Source organism: Cricetulus griseus, chromosome 2 (assembly GCF_003668045.3).
Source record: "Cricetulus griseus strain 17A/GY chromosome 2, alternate assembly CriGri-PICRH-1.0, whole genome shotgun sequence".
NCBI classification, from domain to species: domain Eukaryota; kingdom Metazoa; phylum Chordata; class Mammalia; order Rodentia; family Cricetidae; genus Cricetulus; species Cricetulus griseus.
In genome coordinates this window covers 317,920,722-317,938,243 of record NC_048595.1, presented here as the reverse complement: position 1 = coordinate 317,938,243, position 17,522 = coordinate 317,920,722, and the positions used below count along the sequence as shown (strand labels likewise).

General features: G+C 44.5%; 1 pseudogene; it reads left to right on the top strand.

Annotated features, from left to right (window-relative positions):
• The first annotated feature begins 6,942 nt into the window (after nt 1-6,942).
• LOC100759812 lies at nt 6,943-16,814 on the top strand (annotated as a pseudogene).
• The last annotated feature ends 708 nt before the right edge of the window (nt 16,815-17,522 follow it).

Here is a 17,522-nt window from a genome sequence, read left to right as displayed (position 1 = left end):
AATTTCAATTATACATTTTATTCAACACAGTGTATGTTAAATATTATCATTTAGACATGCAATCAGTACAAATGTTGCAGAGATACTTTACAATCATTTTTATATTAAGACTTCAAAATCAATGGATGTTTTACCCTTAGCACATGTTTCTATTCAGGCTAGCCAGATATCAGGTGCTTAAAAAGTTGTATGTGGCTAGTGGCTACCCAACTAGATAGTTCTCCTCAGGACCAGGTGGTACTGCAGTTGTCCCTGACACTGTTGTGTCCAAGGTTAGCAGTGAATGAGCAAATAGGCATGTAGGGTGGAGTTTGCCTAGTCAGCCTTGCATGCCTCGGAAGTCAGGGAGTGCTTGAATTTCAGCCTCTCTGAGCTTCTCCCAGAAATACCAAGGCTGGGAGTGTGCCCAGGTCACTGGCAGGCCTCTTCCTTGGCTATGGGTTATTTGGTGGGGGAGTGACATGTCCTGCCTACATACTACAGGCATGGCTATGTTTAAAAGCACAAGGAGAAATGATCTTTCCTCTCTGTGAAAACTTCTTTTATGGTAGTCTCCCTTGTCAAGTTAAATGATTTAAAAGTCACCTAAGAAACAAACCTCTTAGAGCAGGTTTCAGCATGTTACCAGGGCATTTCCAGGGAGGATTAACAGGAATAGATGTGGTAGCACTCTCCTATGGGTTGGGACCTTAGACTGAATAAAAGAACAAAGGTGGGAAAGCAAGCTAAGCACCAAGCACCAACACTCATCTCTCTGCCTCACACTCTGTCACCATGCCTTCCCAACATATTGGGCCAAATCCTTTCTTTATACATATCTATATACATCATTAAGGCTAAAAAACGATTTACTCTTTCATAATTTCTTATGTATATAATGTATTTTCATTATATTCAAGACCAGTTATTCGTTTTTAATCTCCTTTCCCCCTCACTAAACTCTTTCTTCCCGACCCACCCCCCACACACACTTTCATATTTTTCTTTGTGGCCTACTACATTTAATTAGGTTTTTCTTTCTTTTTGGAGGGGGGGCAGTTTGAGACAGGGTTTCTCTGTGGCTTTGGAGCCTGTCCTGGAACTAGCTCTGGTAGACCAGGCTGGTCTCCATAGAGATCCGCCTGCCTCTGCCTCCCTAGTGCTGGGATTAAAGGAGTGTGCCACCACCGCCCAGCTTAATTAGGTTGTTCATTTGAGCAAAGACAACATACCTCTCTAGGAACTATGCCACTAAGGAATGTGACCTGACTTCCCCAGCACTCATTAGCTGCCTTCAGCTCCTGGGATTTATGTACTCCCTCCCATTCATGATGGAATATTAATGTATCCTATCTAAATGCAAATCTATAACCACCCTGTCAGATCCACACAATAGTGTTTCAAAACACTATTTCTCATCCTCTGGCCCTTACATTCTTTCCACCCATCTTCCACAATGATCTCTGGGCCTTTCAGGGTGCAATATAGATGTCCTATTTAAGGCTAAGCACTCAACACTCACTTGTTATCATAACTTTGACAAATTATGAGTCTGCAATAACTGTCACCCATGGCAAACAGAAGTGTAGACAGAAGTTTCTGTTCTTCCCAGTCCTGCAGCCATTCGGTCCCAAATAAACACACACAGAAGCTTCTCTAACCAAGGCTGAAAGCCCCACTGACATGGCCATAAACATAAATATTTAGAAGGAAATTTTATACAATGGACTTTAGCAAAGCAAAAGTAGTACATACTCACCTAGGGCCTATGACTTCCTCACTGGGATTTTGGCCAGGTTTACAGTACCAGGCACAAACCCCTCCTGTGAAGTGGGCCTCAAATCTAGTCAGGAATTGGTTACCCAACAACAGCCATGCCACTACTGCACCAGTAGGTTCACCTTGCCTGGCAGATTGACGTTGTCGTATTGTGGGCTCCCATCTGGGTAAAATCGTTGATGACTTTTCTCCCTCAGTAGCTTATATAGCACCCATAGCACTGTGAAGCTAACCAGCAGGGAGGAAGCTTCCACCTCAGCTTCAGCTTGTTTCTCTATGTCCAGCAGCCAAATGTGTGGTATCTTCAGCAATGGAGTATTAACATCTAGTTCAAGAACTAATCATTAATCAAGAACAATGGCAACAGCCTGTATGGTCTCTGAGAGGTCCCACACAGAGCATTGGGGTTTTCATTTAATAACATATGGCTTTCAGGAACAGCATTGTCTGCATATGCAAGGTGCCTCCCTTCAAGCTCTCTTCCTCCTCCTCCTCTTCTCCTTCTAATATGTTTTAATTAGCTTTTCAAGTAAGGCTCCATATATCTTTATTTTTTATTAGCTTTCTTCATTCCACCTCTCATGTCCCCCATCCTTTGCTTCACCACCATTTAAATCTCTGCCTCTCCAATACTCTTGCCCTCCCCTTTCAGATATGTGTTCTGTCCTCTTTCCCTGAAGGCCCCTCTCCTTCCCCCCATGGCTCCTTTCTGGCTTGCTCACCTCTACGGGTATCCAAGTTAAACATATAAATGGAAACATTCAAAGATAGACTCTACATTTGAGAAAGGACATGCAGCCATTTGTCTTTATGGGCCTTAGTCATCCGACTCAGTAATATTTCCCATTTCCATCCATTTCCTGAAGATTTAATGGTTTTCTTTTCCTTTACAGCTGAATAAAATTCCATGGTATGTGTACACCACATATTCACTATCATCTGCTGATGGATATCTAGGTTGATTCCATTTCCCAGTTATTGTGAATAAAGTAGCAGGGAACTTGAATGTGCAGGTACCCCTATAACAGAGTGTGTCTCAACCTTCCTAATGCTGTGACCCTTTAACACAGTTCCTCATGTTGTGGTGACCCCCCAACCATAAAATTATTTCATTACTATTTCATAACTGTAATTTTGCTGCTTTTGTGAATCATAATGTAAATATCTGAAATGTGGGACCTAAAGGGGACATGATCCACAAGTTAAGAACCATTGCTGTAGCAGATTAGAGAGTCTTTTGGATATGTTATTAAGAACAGGTTATATGGCAGCTCTATTGTTGTGGTGGCGGTGGTTGTGGATGTAGTCATTGTTACTGTTATTGGTGATATGTGGGGTATGTGCATGCCATAACACATATGTGGCAGTCAGTAGGCCACTTTCATGAGTCATCTCTCCTTGCATCTTGTTAAGGCAGAACCTCTGCTGGTGATTCTGTCATACTGTGTACTCCAAACCAGCTGGCCCACACGCTTTGAGGATATTCTGTGTCTACCTTGAATCTGGCTGTAGGAGGGCTGGGATTACAGGAATACAACACTGAATCTGAATTTTTTTTTGTATTTTGAGACTCAATGTCCATTTATACTTTTATTGTATTATTTTCTTGATTTGATTTTAGTTCCTTCGATATTCTAGTTATTATCCTTCTGACATAAATAGCTGGTGGATGTTTTCTCCCATCTTGTACGTGGTCTCTTCACTCACTTGCATGTTATTTTCCTTGCTGTAGAGAAGGTTTTTTAGTTCCATGAGGTTCCAGTTGTCCCACTGTTCATTATGAGAAGCTGGAGGTAAAGTGAGGTCATTCCAAAAGCTGCAAAGTGAGGGAAGAAACTCTTGTGAAAGCCTCAAAATCTGCTTATAAACTCAATTCAGAGTCTGTCTGGCCTGACTCATTCATGTGCACAGACTCTATGTAATCTGATTAAGGCCAAAGTTGACATGATGCTCGATGCTTTGATTCTACTAGCTTTAAAAAAAAAAAGTCAATATCCTTTGGAGGAATAGAGCAGAATCGAGTATTTCAATAATGCATTTCTCATAGTATTGAGGATTCAATAGAAATTATTAGATATACAAAGAGAGATGAAAATGGAACATGAATCAAGAGAAAAATAAGATAAGGGAAGCCAGCCAGGATAACCCAGATGAAACTTAAAGGCCAGCACTTTGAAACGACCTAGGCTTGACAACTAAGGAAAATATACTCCCACAAGGAAAAGCAAACAACTTTTGGTGGAGCTGAACATATATAGACTAGGGAAATTTTGAAGATGATAAAAATGTTTGAGGTTATAATAAATCTAAAATTTCCTATTGTAGAATCCTACTTTGCTATTATTAACCAACCTTTTTTTTTTGCTTGGGTTCGGTTTGGTTTTGATTTTCAGAGACAGAGTTTCTCTGTGTAACAGTCCTGGCTGTCCTAGAACTCACTCTGTAGACCAGGCTGACCTTGAACTCACAGAGATCTGCCTGTCTCTGCCTCCCAGGTGCTAGGATTAAAGGTGTGTACCACCAACCCACGAAAAACCTTAATCAAACTGCTATCTTGATTAGCTGTTCAGATGGATATATTGGGGGATAATATGGTTTAAGTATAAAATGTTCAAACACAGGCTTGAGCATTTGAACATGGGGTTTCCAGCTAGTGGTGCTGACTGAGGATGGGGTATAGTATCTTTCAGGAGTCAGGGCTCACTGGCAGTGGGTCATTAGAAGCAAGTCCTGAGGTTACAAATCCAAACACATTTCTTCATCTATCCCTGCTTCCTGATACGCCCAAATGTAAGCAAGCAACTTCATGCTCCTGAAAGCTGTTCTGGCCACCATGCCTTTGCCATGGTGAAGGACATTTCCCACAAAACTTAAGCCTAAACACACACTCCCTTCTTCAAGTTGCTTCTTGCCCGCTATTTCAGTGACCGCAATGAGAAAAGTAACTAACAGAGTGAAACAACGCAATAGATAATGGTTGCACTGCATCAGTGTGCCAGGATTTGTTTCTAATGTTCAAGTGTGTGCAACAGACAGTCCATCTTCACCATTGTCTCCACCTCATCCCTATGAAAGAAGAAGAAGAAGAAAGATAGAGGAAGATGAGAAAGAAAAGGATGCAAAATGGAGAAGAGGTGAAACCCAGCAACAATGGCAAGAACAGTATTTGATCTCTGTATCACTCAACTCTTCAGCCCATGGCAAAACAGCTGAGAAGAACAACCTCCAGGAGACTTGCTGTGGTTCACGGTCCAGAGGTTTCAGCCAATAGCTGCTGGCTCCGTTGTTTCCAGGCTTATCCCAATGCAGAATATCACAGCAGAAAATATTCAACCCTTGATGGACAGAAAGAGAAGCAAATGAAGAGAGGGAAAGAGAAAGGAAGAGAAACAGGCAATAGGGGATGGGAAGGGAGAGAGAGAAAGGGCCAAAGAGCCAGGGTCAAGATATGCCTTTCAAAGGCTACTTCTAATAGTCCATCCAAGGATGAGCTCATCTGTAGATTAATCCACTGAGATGTGGTTAGCTTCCTCAAGATTTCAGCACATCTCCTTACTCCAAACACTGACTGCTGCATGGGGACCGTGCCTTCAGTATGTGAGTCTGCGGTGGACATTTCTTACCCTCCTTTCAAATGGTTGTTATACTCACCAATGATAAAAATGTAGAAGGCTTATGCGGATCCAGATGACCTGTGCTGCCACCGGGACCGTGTCTGGGCCCATGGCCCTTCTGTGTTGATGTCCATGGCCAGTGTTACCATGGGGGTCATAGGAACCAGGCATGTTGAAATCTGAAGGCCAGCCCCTCGCTGGCCCTGGGCTAGCTGGCCCTGCCCCTCCCTGGATATTGCAGCACAAGAGCTCTCCACCTCCCCCAATCAAGAAAGATGAACCCACCTGGGCAGCGTTCTAGGGCTGACCCTGTTGTAGAGGTTGTAGGAGATCCAGTCCTGAGGGCTTATGAACAGCAGAGCTGACCCTATGTTGTCATCCCCCACCCCAGCTCATCTGCCATGTGGTGGCATGGGTGAGGAAAGATGCCCTCCCCTCCCACCCTTTGCTACCTGCAGCAAGAAAGAGAGCTGTCCCTAGAGTCATGAAAGCAGGAGAGCTAGCCCTGACCTTTACCAGCTGCAGCACACAGGAGAGTGGACCCTGCACCCCACCAGGGCAGCACACTAGAGGTAACCCTGTTCTCAGGAGACATAGGTGAGCCAGCACTGAGTGCATGAGAGCAAGAGAGCTGCCAGCCCTGAGGGCATGAGAGTAAGAGAGCTGACTCCCCCCGCCCCATACACACACACCATGACCCCTACAGCAATTGAGCGAGATCTCCCTCCACCAAGGTGGAGCTAGCCCTGGTGATGTGAATGTGGACAAGCCAGGCCAGCAAGAGAACTGGCTCTGCTCCTTGTTGCAGGCTGTATTGGATGGGCTGGCACAGACAGTGTTGTTCTTTTGTTTAAGTTAGAATAAAGCTGGAACAGGGTCCTACGTGGGGGACCATGGCAGATTCCAAAGCCAGTGAGGGTGATTGAGGTGGGGCGGGGCCAGGGACACAAACACACCAGGCAGACAGAGCTTGAGTGAGAAGTCTTATTAGAAAGGGGAGGGAGGAGGAAGGAAAGAGAAAAAGAGGTAGAGAGACACAGAGACAGAGGACAGAAGAGAAGAGGGAGACAGGAGCAGAAAGAGAGGGGAGCTGGAAAGAGCAGAAAGAGAGCAAGAGAGTGTAAGTGGGCGGGGGTCTGTCTTTTAAAGGGGTCCTTTACACCTGTGTGGAGACTAGTATTCATGGAACCCTGGGCTGACCAGAGTACCGCATGAGTGTATTCTGCCAGGTGGCAGGGGCAGGCCAGCATAATGCCTGAATCTGAACAACAGACAGTGCTGGAGAGCTCACCTGGGTTCCAGAACCAGGTCTACGAGTTGGCCTACCCCAACAATCCACTGCATCTGTGAACTGTTGGTGATGGGGGATGTCTTTCTGTATGCTGTGAATATATGGTTCTCTTACTGGATGAAGAATAAAGATGTTCGGCCAATGGACAGGCAGGATGTAGCCAGGCAGGAAGTATAGATGGGGTTACCAGACTAGGAAAATGCTGGGAAGAGGAACTGGGAGAGTGAGTCTTGAGGAAGACACCATGTAGCTTCCAAGAAAGCAAGAGGCTTGGGCATCATGGGTAAGCCAAGACCATATGGAGATATACAGATTAATAGAAATGGGTTACTAATTAAGAGAGAGCTAGTCAATATGAAGCCTGAGCCATCAGCCAAACAGTTAATAATTAATACAAGCCTCCCTATGTTTATTTGAGACTAAACGGCTGGGACCAGGCAGGACAGACACTTTCGTCCACATGTTGGAGAATGTGAAGGGGGCAAATTTATAGATCCCAAACTGCAGGATCTCCATGACACAGGACAACAGGATATCCTGAAGGGACCAGCTCCCCATTTCGGCAGCCATGACAGCAACACTTGCTCGCTATGACCTTGTTTTAGTCACTAGAGGTTAGGTGACAAGGAACCAATCAGAAGTTAGCTGGTGGCGCTATGCTTTATAACCCTTGGTGTACTTTACAGGACAAGCCCACAGCAATGATGCACAGAGCATAGCAACCACCCTGGGAGGGCCTATGGGCCATAACAACCAGTTGGCCAATCAACACAGGGCAAGCCCTCCAAGTCTGGAGGCACACCAATCCTGAGCCTGTAAGTACCCCTAGACACTCCCCTTACGCTGCCCTACAAGATCTCTCTCTGCAGCTGGGTTGGAGCTGTCTTTTGCAAGCCATCCGCCATGGTGGGTGGGTGAAAGACCTGAGCTAACATGGGGCTAGCTCGTTAAAAAACAATAAAGCCTCATGCAGTTTGCAGCAAGCTCTCTAGTCCGCCTGGTGATTGGGGTGACCTCGGTCGTGGCCTGGGACCCCGGACACCTGAGTTTTCCAGTTACCAAGAGAAGCCCCAGAGAGAGCCCATTATTGGTGGTTAGCAGAAGCCAGAGGCCTCGAACCAGACCAATGACTCATAGCAATGATCCCTTGCAAGTGAAGATGAAAGGACCAAAAGATTACTTGTGTAACTGGACGGGCCACACTACATGCAGTACAGCTGCCACAAAACAAAAAAGGAGATTCTTCTTTTTTGTTTTGTTTGGGTTTTTGTTTTGTTTTTTTGCTTTGCTTTGTTTTGTTTATTTGGTTTTCAGTTTTTCTTTTAAATTTTAGTTTGTTTTTTGGGGAGGTCCCAAGGGTGGAGAGCAGTTTGGGGGCATTGGGGAGATGAGTGGGATCGGGATGCATGATGTGAAATCTGCAAAGACTCAAAGTTTTAAAAAGAAAACAAATACATTTTTAAAAAGAAAGAAAGAAAAAGAAAAAAATGTAAAGGCTTACCGACAAGTTCAGGGACAGACTTGTAGAAACAAATGGAGTAAGCTCTATTGTATACACTATCTGAATTTTTTTAAGTGAAAGCTTAACTGTTTTCTTTAGGGGATGTTAGAATGCTCTGTTTGTCAGGTCCAAAAGGAACTCGGGACAAATGGCCAACTGTGGTGCCTATTAGCATTCCAAAGCACACACATTGCAAATACCTGTGACAGAGTCCATGCTGGCATCCTGGCTCTTCTCACCCCACCTCCTACTCTAAACTTGTGCAGCTCACTGGCTTCCCTTCTCCCAGCTTCTCATTCCCATAGAACCCTGCCATTTGGGTCACGTGTTCTCTTGGCTCTTTTTTAGTGCTCTCTTGCCTCCCCCCACCCCCGCGCCCCTCAGTCCTTCTCTCTCACTCCTCCTTCACAATCCCCCCATGGCCTGGTTCAGTTGCGCTGGTCATGTTTAGTCCACTACTTTCTCTGTCGCTCTGAACTCTTCCAGATGCCTCTGGCTGTTCTCCCCCTCATAACTACAATAAAAACCTTCCCCTGGACCATACCTTAGAGGTGTCATGACCTCACTGTTTATACAGTGTGTGCATCCAGTTAATTCTTACTAAATCCACTTATGATAAGTTCAGTGCTGGTCCTTCTTAATGAAACCACACGGCATTCATAAAAGACCCAGGCAGGGGCTGAGAGTGGGAGAAACAAGAATCCTATCTTCTTGAGCTATCCCACAAAGACAACTAGAATGCCCAAAGATTTGATGGCAGATTCAATGGTCATTTTCCCAGGTGGGCTCATGGGAACATCCGTTTTTCAGTCTATTGTAATGACAATTGTCCAAGTCAGTCTGCTCAGCTGAGTTGGACCTGCCTACAAATTTGCCTAATATTCCTCAAATAAGGATGCTAAAAAACACTTGGTAAGAAAATGAGTTGTAAGTGAAGGGTTCAATGATGGAAGTCCAAGTCTGAATTCTTTTCAGTATGTTGTGGGAAAACTTTCATTCACCAACTTCTCTGCCAAGGAAATAGAAAAAAATAAATAAATATAACTACAGGGAGGGAGGAATGCTACAACAAGAAAAGAAGCAGTAAAAAAGAATGAAGCAGGGGCAGGCAATGCCTAAGTAGAGTGCTTGGGCTCCACGGATGTGGTCTACAACCCAAGGCTTGAACATGAAAGCTGGGCTTCTAAAGAGCCAAAGGAAGAGGGTCAGGGGAGAGGAAGCCAGAGGTAAGGATGCAGTAAGACAAGAAATTGCTTTATGTGCTGAAGCCCCTGGGAGGGGACCAGGTGGCCAGAGCAGGAGAGGTCATCTAGGAACTGGAATGTGTTCAAAGGAAGAAGTGAGGATGGCAGGCTACAAATAAAGGCTGGCTGTATTTATTTGCCAGTTTTCTGCTAGTGGCAATGTAAAATGGTACAAATGTTATGGGGAAATAATTCGCTGTTTTCCTACAAAAGCAAGTGTACATCTGTGATTGACAAGAGCCAGCCATTTCACCCACTGGTATTTGCCAAAGATCATGTCTGCATAAGGAATTTCAACAAATGCTTGTGGTGGTTTTATAGCTCAAAACACACAGTAACCCAATTTTTATTTTTTTATCAAACGTTAATGAATATTTTAAAGAAAGAATATTTTAGAGGAGCTCATTATTGGGATGGAGTAATACTGAGCAATAAAAGGTACAAGCTAAAGAACACATACCAAAAAAAATGATATTTATAGTGAATACAGTTGTGTATATAGAAAATAGAAAAATACTAAAATTTCTACAAATTAATGTGTACGTAGCAAAGCCACATGCTTTAAAGACAAAAATCATATATATTTTATATACAAAAAGAAAATAGGGGAAATAGAAAATTTTAAAGTGATTCCAAATTATTGTTATTCAGTCTAGTAATTATTATTAACAATAATAATTATTATTCAATTTATAGGGATCTCTAAAAACCTGAAACACTTTTTGTCAACTTAACACAACATATATGATACCTATACATGCCAAAATCTAAGACAGACTGTTAAGAAAAATTAAGGAAGATTTAAATAAATGTAATAATATGACAGACCCCAAACTGTATATGAGGTGAATTTTTCTTAAACTGATGTATGTAAGTTTCAACCAAACTTCCGGAAGGTGTGCATGTGGGGGTAAAAACTCAACAGTTCATTGTTATTTACTGGAAATGCAAAGAAACAACAGAAACCAACTCCATTTGAGACGGAGCTCAGAGAATGTGTGCTAATTATTCTCAGTGTATAGAAGAGCTACAGAAACCAAGGAAACAGCAGACATACAAACTAATGGAGAGGTCAGACATCAGCCTCATTGATAAGTAGATTTTTTTTTTTTTAGTTGTCATAGCAATTCAATGGGGGGAAGGATATTTAATGAATGATTTTTGAAACAGAGTTTAGAAGGCAAAATGAATCTTGACCATTACCTCAAAAAATTACCTGAAAATAGTTCATAGACTTCACGCAGCGGTTTGTTCCCTAAGTGTTATGTGTTGATGGCCTGAATCTTTGTGCATCTCTGTGTACTGAGGACTTTAAGAAGTAAATTCTAATGAGAGGGCCTTAGATGGACTGGAGATGTGCAGGTAGGAGGAATTGTGGGGCTGGTCTCTCTCATTTCCTGTCTGAAGATAGCATTCTCCCTCTTACATGGGCTGTGTCCCTGTCATTCCGCGTGTTTGCCATGAGTGCTCTCCGGAGCCTGTGGTGTGCTATTGGCCAACTGTGCTTACACTGCCACCTCGAAGGACTTCTGCAAGTCTTGCCAGGGAATCAGATGGCCAGCATAAACATTCCCAGAGCCTGACTCCCCTTACATACACTGCAGAGATGGAGACGTTTATGGACAGGCTTCAACTCTTGATCGGACTCCAGCACACATTAGCCTCAAGCTTCGTGCCCTTGCTTTCCTCAACTGTGAAAATAGCATCTGATTCCCACTCTGCCTCAAGAGTCCGCTGCCAGAATCAATGTTCCAATTATATTTGCAAGCATTCTGTTAAGGGATTGTAAACCCTGAACAGTGCAGAGTGTCTTGAGGCTACCAAGAAGCCTTGGTGGAGGTGCCATTCTCCGCATGCTTTCTTTGTTTAGAGTCTCAGTTAAATGTGAAAGAACTGGCAGGTCCCAAGTGAGTCTGCCGTTGTAGATGAACAAGAGAAGCAACCGCCTGCCATTGGTTCTCACTACGTGCTCAGTGCTGCTTTGCAGTCATCACAAGCAGATACTTCAGATCTTGCCTTTGAGAGCTTACAGTTTAGTGAAGGTTAAACACCCCGTGAAGCAGCAGGGAGTGGCTTTATCCCTGTGCAGAAACCAGGACGATTTAGTGGGAAGAATGAGGTGTATAAGCTGTTTTCAGGAAAGTTTTAATGACATATCAAAAAAGAAAGAGAACTCAACGAAAATTGAAAAATGAGTTAGAAAAACTAAAGACAGTATGCCTAAGTCATGGCCCATGAAGAAACCCAGCATATCAGTGCTATCGGTATCAGTCTCCATGTAGAATTGTTATCAAGACATTCCTGGTGGATACCAAGACCACACATGGCTCAAGTTCCTTACACGAAACTGTTGAGATTTGATAATAGGTACACAGAATTCATTAGAATAATATCTCTTCAGCACATTCTAAAATTTTTTCACCAGTAAAGTCCAATACAAAAAACTTTCAATGGTGTAAGATGCGAGGTCTCACTCTGTAGTCCAGGCTGACCTTGAACAAACAATCCCCCTGCCTCATTACCTAAACACTGGGATTGTGGCGATCCCCATGATTCCTGGCCCCGAACTTCCAATAATACAATACAGTGGTGTGTTATTTGCTTATAGGCTACACAATCCCCCTGTATGCTTTCAAACATCTCTATATTGACTTATAAAATGTCAAGTAGTTAGTTGTTAAACCATATTGTTTAGGAATTAATGTCAAAGTAAAAGTCTGAATGTGTTCCATATAGATATACTTGTTTTTCTAAAATACATCAATGGAAGAACTTTGTGGTAGAAAATAATCTTCCATATATCTGGGAACAGATCTGAGCTGGAACCAGAGTCTACCTGGTCTCCAGTTCCCAAGCTCAGTCTTCTTAAAGTGTGGACATGCAGGTGTCTACAGTGTGGCCACATCCTTAGCAAAGACAGGCCCTTTCTAAGATGATAAGCTCACTATTCACAGCAAGGCAAATTTTCAGGTCAGGGCAAATGGCTACAACCAAACACATAGATTTAGCATTATTTGCTTGTATTTGGTTTTACTTCTTTCTCTCTCCTTCTCCCTCTTCCTCTCTCTCTCCCTCCATCCCCCTCCCCTCCCAGCCAAGCATCCAGAAGGAAATTAAATGGCATTCCCTAATAATCTTCCTAAATCCAAAAGTGATGTAAGGAACCACAGTAGACATGCATTTCAGGCTGGTTGAAATACAGTGAGCATCGAGAACTCCCACCAATGTGAAGGAGTTGCAGCAAAGAACTAGGCAGTTGGGTCTGGGCCTTTTAATTCATGGCTTTACTGTTTTATTTGACCCTGAAATTTTACAGGATTCTGGTTATTTTCATAAATAAATGAAAATACTAATATATCTTTTAAAGTTAACTGAAATTTTTCACCACTTTAAAATTTTAATGTATTGCACCCATGTGTCCCACACTCAGTATGATCATAATCAAAAATGCCACATGGAAGAAATGTAATGTATTTGTCAATGTGTGTGGTTTTCAATCTTTTTGGACAGAGGTCTATTGATCCATTGTCTTACGTAGCATCAGAGGCAAGGATTGGAAGGAAATATCCTGGAGACACTCTAGGTCTCCCAGAAGGTGATGTCTGGGGTACTTAGACTCCTGTCAATCAGCTGAAGAAGTCCCAGATGAGCACAGAAGAAAAACAATGTAGATCACACTTAAAAGATGGCACGGACAGCACTACAGAGAAGGGAGGTTGTTTCTGGTGATCACTCCATCCTCTACAGAAAATTCATGGCTTTTAAAGACATAGAAAAGAAAAATAAAGATTACGTTAATGACAGAGAAAGTTAAAATAATAGTTTCTTAGCAAATTCAGAAAAGATGTTTAAAAAACATTTTGATACAATTGAAAATGGAAGCAACTGTGGTAAAGCCAGCCAGTGCAGATGGATGGATTTCTCACTTCTGGCCAGCTGGCACAGGCTGATTCCTCACCTTACCGTGTCTTCCAGCCCCGCCTGCCACTTTCCCATAGACACTTTCCCTCTGATCCAGGATGCTTTCCTAAGTGGGAAGCATATAACATCTACATGTTTTCAGTTGGAATCTATTTCCTGAGTAGTCCAAACACTTCTAATCGCCTACAAAATACTCCCTGACAGTTTCGTATCTCAAATTCCTCAAAACTCAGTAGCTTCTCCAAGAGGGAATGCCTACTGGTTTTGTAATAACCATGCCACTATCACAGCATTAGGAACAAAATAGCCAAAAACTGTCTTAAGGGGCTGGGGGAATGGTAAGAGTGTGGCCTGAGGCATCCACAGGAAATGGTGGCTTTAGAGTGTGCACAGGTTACAATCCTGATTGGGGGTGCATAGCTTCTGTATATTCTCTTCAAGGTTCCACATCTGTAAGAGGAAATAAAAATGGCCTCTCAGGAATTTATAGTTAGAATCAACTAGATTAATATACATCAAGTGTCCCGTGCAGGAATTAAGCCTTACATAGTTTCTTCTCCTTCCTACGATACGTTTCATATTAAGGGAAAAAGTTGGGTTGCAGTGTGGTCTGAAGCCCAGAATAAATCTGATATTCCCTTTGCCCTGGGTTTTGAGTATTCACACAGACATCTCCATTTACATTCCCTCCTTTCTCCAAAACAAAATCTCATCTCTGTGTAAATCGTTCTGAGAGAGAAACGTTTGTTCTAGCTAATCCCCATGTTTGGGGGTAATTAGAGCATGCTCATATGTCAGTTTCTAAAACAGAAGAAACAAGGTTTGGTCCAACAGAAGGAAAATGGCCATTTGGGCATAGATTGTAGGGGATTTACAAGGTACAAAGTCAGAAGGAGGTCCAGCCACCCTGAAAATTTCCAGTTCCACCCAGTGTTCTTTGCTAGAACATTCCCGATTCTCCCTACCTCCCTCCCCTGCTCTCCTCCTGTCTGGTTCATTTAATACAAGGTCTCTGCTGCCCAGGCTGACCTTGGACTCACATTCCTCGTGCCTCAGCCCCCAAGCACTGGGACTGTGGTGTGCCTCACGATGCCTGGCCCTGAACTTCTATTTCTATTCCTGCCAGAGAGCTCCAGAAATCCCTGATTTGCTTTGATTTACTCTCCCTGGGTGTTGCTGTCACATGCTTGGTCTGCCTTCACCGCTGCAAGGGACCAGGAATGAAGCAGGCCTCCTTTGGCAGCAAGAGAAAATCAGCCTTGGGTTACTATTTGTCTCAGTGATTTCGGCACAGCAAGCGGGCTGTGGGTTATACCCAAAAACAAGGAGCTGCAGAAGGGAATTAAAGCAAAGATGTATTCTGACTCACCACTAGCAAGGTGCAAAACAGACAGACAGAAATAAGGGGACATAGAAACAGACAGAGGTCATCTGGGTATACAAGGCATTTCCCACTGTACAAGGCTATGGTTTGGAAAACTCGACAAGAGCCCATGTGTTAAAGGCTTGGAGCAGTAGAACCTTGGGGAAAGCAGGGTGGGGGTGTGTGTATGTGCCTAAATTGGACAGTGGGGCCCTTTGGCTTTCTGGCTGATGAGTTAGTAAAATAAGCTGTTTTGCTCTTCCACTTGATGGCACTATAATTCGCTACCTCATCATAGGCACAAAGCAATGAGAGGCTAATTACACGAAGGAAGCTTCCAAACTATGAACCATCTAAATACTTCCCCTGTCTAAGTTAATAGTCCTGGGAATTCCATCACAATAACAGAAAGCTGACCAATACACAACAGCTTTGGCACAATCCAGGGGTTCCTGCCATGAGTGAACCTGTCCCCTAACAGCCAGCAAAACTCCTCTGCCCTTCAGCCAAAATCACACAAAGCAATGGGGAACAAGCACTCATCTGCCTCCTGAGTCCTCTCCAGGGCCCTTGCCCTCTGCTAACCTGCCTCTGCAGGAAGGGGAGGAAAAGGACAGCGGAAAGCCAGGAAGGCAAGAGAGGGACACCAGAGAAGGAAAGTGGCAAGAACAGAAGCAGAGGCTTCAGAGGGGAGGCACCAGTGGGCACACCTGGGAGGAATCCGGAGGCTCTGGAGCACAGAGGCTTACCATAAGAAGTGATCATGGGAGAGAGGCCATGGGAGCCATAGGAAGAGAGAGGGTGGGCATCAGTCAGCGCAGCAACAGGGGTGGGGGTGGGAATAGACAAGAGTCCCTGCAGCCAAGAAACCTTCACCACCTGAGGATGGCCCTTCCTAGTTGTTATTCTTCTTGCAGCCTCAGGCCAGGCCAGGCTGAGCCCCAGGAGTCCAGACCCAAACCAAAGGATGTCCCTTTCAAGTCTTTAGAATGTGGGGACTGTCACGTTGGACCCTGTTGTTTTCTCATGGCCAGCTGACCCACCCAAGAGAGCCTGGGCAGGGACATGTCCGTTCAGTGTGCTGGCCCTGGATTGCAGGCATCAGCCTCTAGTAGGCTCTTGCGATGCCCATGGGCTTCCCGAGGTTGCTCCCTGCAGACACCTGACTGTAACCTGCTGCTGGAGCCACCGTGGGACTTCTTCCTCTTACCTTGCTCTGTCAGTCATATGGAAAGTCACCTAGGAGCCTCATCCCATCACCCACTGGGTGTCAGAAACTGAAACTTCCTCAGTCCCTCCCACCAGGCCTCCTGAGAGAGATCTGGGTCAGCCTCTAAGCTCTAGTGAGCTCCTGGAGGCTGCTGTGGATCCTGCTGGAGAAAAGTATGGGCACCTGTGCTGAGGCAATGCAGAGACATGTGTGCAGGTGTAGGGTGTGGCCTTGGCTCTTCCTAGAAGAACTCTGAATTATGTGCTATTTCATAGCTTGTCAAAACAGCCAGAGGTCTGGAGCCTGTGGTGTAGCAAGGAGGTGGAGAAGAATGCATTTGTTGAGAAAGATCATATAGAAGCTATAAGAGTGGAATTCTGGCTTCCACAGGTGGCCTACATGCCGCTGATTGGGCTGCCGCCGTGTCTCTAGTGATCCCTCAGAAGTTCCAGCACATTCTTCGAGTACTCAACACCAAGGTCGACGGGCGGCGGAAAATAGCCTTTGCCATCACTGCCATTAAGGGTATGGGACAGAGATGTGCTCTCTGTGGTGTTAAGGAAAGCAGACATTGACCTCATCAAGAGGGCTGGAGAGCTCACAGAGGACGAGGAGGAACGCGTGATCACCATCATGCAGAACTCACGACAGTACAAGATTCCAGACTGGTTCTTGAACAGACAGAAGGATGTGAAGGACGGGAAGTACAGCCAGGTTCTGGCCAATGGTCAAGACAACAAGCTACGTGAGGACCTGGAGCGACTGAAGAAGATCAGATCCCACAGGGGGCTGCACCACTTTGGGGGACTTTGTGTCCAAGGTCAGCACACCAAGACCACTGGCCGCCAGGGCCCTACTGTGGGGTGTATCCAAGAAGAAATGAGTCCCTGGGCCTTCACTGTTAATAAATAGTTTATATGCCTGGGGGTGGGGGGAGAGCAGAACTCTGAAGAGACAGCACAAAATCCTAAACAGTATTCAAAATGGCTTCCCATTTGAGAAACACCTGTGTTTCTACTTCTTGTTTAGGTATCCAGACCAGCTGGGTGATCCTTTGAACCTTTTATTGACTTAAGACCAGCCCATTGTAGATTGTTGTTGCTGTTAAGGTTTTTTTGCTTTTTTTGGGGGGGGGGTTAGGGGGTTGTGTGTGTGTGTGTGTGTGTGTGTGTGTGTGTGTGTGTGTGTGTGTGTGTGTGATGCTGTGTTTGTGAGTCTTCTAAAGAGGCCCAGAAGAGGGTGTTAATGTTTTGCCCAAATTCTGAACCCCCAAATCACCAAGAGGCCCATTTTGATGCACAAGCAAAGAGTCTTTTATTTTTTATTGCAGTTGTTTAAGGAGCTAACCCCATTAGCTTGGGCCTTTCATCCATTCACCATGGTGGATGGCTGGAGAAAAAGACCCAGAGGAGACAGGGATCTTATAGGACAGCATAAGGGGTGTGTCTAAGGGTACACACAGGCTCAGGATTGGTGCACCTCCAGGCTTGTGCGACCTGGCCTGTGTTGATTGGTCAACTGGTTGTTATAGCCAATAGGCCCTCCCAGGGTGGTTGCTATGCTCTGCACGTCACTGTTGCGCACTTGTCTGTAAAGCACACCCAGAGCTGTAAAGCATAG